Source organism: Colobus angolensis, unplaced genomic scaffold (genome assembly GCF_000951035.1).
Source record: "Colobus angolensis palliatus isolate OR3802 unplaced genomic scaffold, Cang.pa_1.0 Scaffold247, whole genome shotgun sequence".
Classification (NCBI taxonomy): Eukaryota; Metazoa; Chordata; class Mammalia; order Primates; family Cercopithecidae; genus Colobus; species Colobus angolensis.
Window position 1 is genome coordinate 1,465,647 of NW_012115677.1, and position 3,597 is coordinate 1,469,243.

The 3,597-nt window shown below is 36.3% G+C and overlaps 1 protein-coding gene across 2 annotated transcripts in view; it reads right to left on the minus strand.

The window, feature by feature from the left end:
* The window catches only part of TLK1 (tousled-like kinase 1), a 160,380-nt gene that overhangs the window by 77,796 nt on the left and 78,987 nt on the right, over positions 1-3,597 (minus strand). The gene's annotated exons all lie outside the window — the stretch shown is intronic.

Below are 3,597 nucleotides of genomic sequence, written 5' to 3' on the forward strand. Positions count from 1 at the left end.
GTGACGCACCCCACCTCGTGTCCATGTGTTCATTGTTCAACTCTCACTTAAGAGAAACAACATGTGGTGTTTGGTTTTCTGTTCTTGTGTTAGTTTGCTGAGAATGATGATTTCCAGCTTCATCCATGTCCTTGCAAAGGACATGAACTCATCCTTTTTTATGGCTGCACAGTATTCCATGGTGCCAATACAACACTTTTAATCAGAAAAAAAAAGTGATCTTTTTTTTTTTTTCTTTTTCTTTCAAGAGACGGGGTTGGCCGGGAGTGGTGGCTCAAGCCTGAATTCCAGCACTTTGGGAGGCCAAGGTGGGTGGATCACCTGAAGTCAGGAGTTTGAAACCAGCCTGGGCAATATGGTGAAACCCCACCTCTACTAAAAATACAAAAAAATTAGACGGATGTGGTGGTGAGCACCTGTAGTCCCAGCTACTCGGGAGACTGAGGCAGGAGAATTGCTTGTATCCGGGCGGCGGAGGTTGCAGTGAGCTGAGATTGTGCCATAGAACTCCAGCCTGGGCAACAAGAGCAAAACTCTGTCTCAACAACAAACAAAAAACCAAAACAAAACAAAACAAAAAAACAAAAAAAAGAAAGATGGGGTCTCGCTTTGTTGCCCAGGCTGGACTGTAACTCCTAGGTTCAAGTGATCCTCCTGCCGCAGGCTCCCAAGTACCTGGGACTACAGACATGTGACCATACCCAGCTTCTTTGTCCTTTTCTTAAATTGCTCTATCATGTCTTTATTAGTTGATTCTTAAGGTTGACTATACATCAATCATTTATAAAGCTTTTATTTAAAGCTCATGCTGGAATCTCCAGTCCAAATTTAACCATCTCTGGAAAAAGACCAAAGGAATCATTATTTTTAAAAAGGTCCAGAAGTGATGTTATGTATCATCAGGATTAGGAACAGTCTGTCTGTCTATCTAGGTTTATATATAAAATAATAAGTTGTATAGTTCCCACATATTCCACTTTACAGAATCTCTAAAATTAAGAATGTTATTCCTTACAATCTTCCATATTAAAGACCAAAATTATTACATATAGCAGAAAACTAATTAGGTTATAAAAAGTCAAATGGGTTGTCATGGTTACTTGGTTATTTTAGAAAAATGAGAATCTTAAAGAAAATTAGTAGAACATTCACTGTGTTCTACTGACATAAAAATACATCTTTCTAATATTTTTTAAACTAAAGAGTAAAATTCTGAAACAAAATTTGTCAGTAATGTCAACTTGTGGTCAATGCTTTAAAAGTCCAGTCTAAAAGCAACATTTATCAGATTAAACATTTGTGAAGTGCTATTAGCTCAGGTATATCTTAGATTGGCAAATTTGATAATTACTGTAAGTTATCTGAAACCTAAATATTTCCAAAGAGTACCATTTTTGTCCAAAACTTATCAGGGTAATTTATATAACAAGTTATATACTATATTAGTTATACGGAAAGATTATAACAGCACAGTAGTTGAGAGCATCACTTTGAAATAAGGCATACTTTGGGATTCAAATTCTGATTCTGTTAACTTGTATCTGTGTGACTATGGACAAATTACTTACTCTGACTCACCTGTTTCTAAATTTAGACATGTTAAACTTATGAAGTGGCAATCTAGCTCCATGGGTAACATGCTAAAAACCTTCTTTTTTCTCATTCCATTAATGAGTTGGCTCTCAACCAGGGGAGATGGTATTTGGCAATATAGAGGCATTTTTGGTTGACACACTGGGGATGGGGGTAACAAGGCTGTAGATATCTAATGTGCAGAGGCAGAGATGCTGCTAAACATCCTACACTGCATGGAACAGGAACCCCACCCCCCAAAATTTATCCAGTGCAAAACGTCAATAACGTTAAGGGTGAGAAACCTTGCTTTGATGAATACATTAAGAATCATTTAAAAAAAAAAAAAAAAGAATCATTTGTAGTTGCTACATAAAACTAACTGTATGATGTGCTTTTTTACTTTCATTCTGAGTTTACAGTGAAAATTACCAGAGGCTATATGGCATGTGATGACAACTCACTGGATGACTTATGGATTATGTATTTGTGTATTCTAGGATTACAACATTTTGTTTGAAATCCTAAAATGGTAAATACCAAATAGTTGTAACCAACATAAACAAAAGCTCTTTAGGGTCCTGGAATTTTTAAAGTTATAGAGCAGTCCTGACACCCAAAATTTGAAAACTGCTTTTGTAGATACACACATCCTGATCATAAGACTAGGAAATGCTAGCAAGTGAGATGATTATGCTAGAGGAAAAGTAGTAGCCTATTAAGGAGGTGGGTAGACAGTGATGTCACCCTGTCATGTTACCAGTCAACAACTATTTACTGAGCACCTATTATGGTAAAGCACTATACTGGGTTCCACTTTAAAAGAATGTCTTCACTCTTACATTAATAGGCCGTTTTTCTCTTCCAATCTCGTTTCCACCAATCAGCTTAGAAGGTTCCTTTAAAATTTTTTTTTTTTTGAATCATTGTGGGTACAAAGTAGGTGTATATATTTATGGGGTACATCAACTGTAACACAAAGGTGTTACACAATCCAATTATACTCTTAGTTTTTTTTAATATACAATTAAATTATTTTTGACTATACACACTCTGTTGTCCTAGCTAATACTAGGGTCTTATTAATTCTTTCTATTTTTGAACCCATTAACCATTCCCCCTCCCCACCACCACCACTCTTCCCAGACTCTAATAACCATCTTTCTACCCTCTACCCCCATAAGTTGCATTGTCTTAATTTTTAGCTCCCACAAATAAATGAGAACATGTGAAGTTTGTCTTTCTGTGCCTGGCTTATTTCACTTAAGAAAATGACCTCCAGTTCCACCCATGTTGTTGCAAATGACAGGATCGCATTCTTTCTTATGGTTGAATAGTACTCCACTGTGTATATGTACCACATTTTCTTCATCCATTCATCTGTTGATGGATACTTGGGTTGCTTACAAATCTTGGCTATTGTGAATAGTGCTGCAATAAACATGAGAGTGCAGATATCGCTTTGATGTATCAATTTCTTTTCTTTTGGGTATATATCTAGCAGTGGAATTGCTGGATTACATGGTAGCTCTATTTTTAGCCTTTTGAGGAACTTCCGAACTGTTCTCCATAGTGGTTGTACTAATCTACACTTCCACCAACAGTGTATGAGGGTTTCCTTTTCTCCACATCCTTGCCAGCATTTGTCACTGCCTGCCTTTTGGATAAAAGCCATTTTAAATGGGGCGAGATGATATCTCATTGTAGTTTCGATTTGCATGTCTTAGAAACAATAATATTGGGCACCTTTTCATCAACTTGTTTGCCACTTGTATGTCTTCTTTTGAGAAATGTCTCTTCAAATCTTTTGCCCATTTTTAGATCGGATTATTATATGTTTTCCCACAGAGTTGTTTGAACTCCTCATATATTCTAGTTATTTATTCCTTGTCAGATGGATAGTTTGCAAATATTTTCTCCCACTCTGTGGGTTATCTCCTCGCTTTGCTGATATTGTTTCCTTTGTTGTGCAGAAGCTTTTTAATTCGATGTGATCCCATTTGTCCTTTTTTTTTTTTTTTTTTT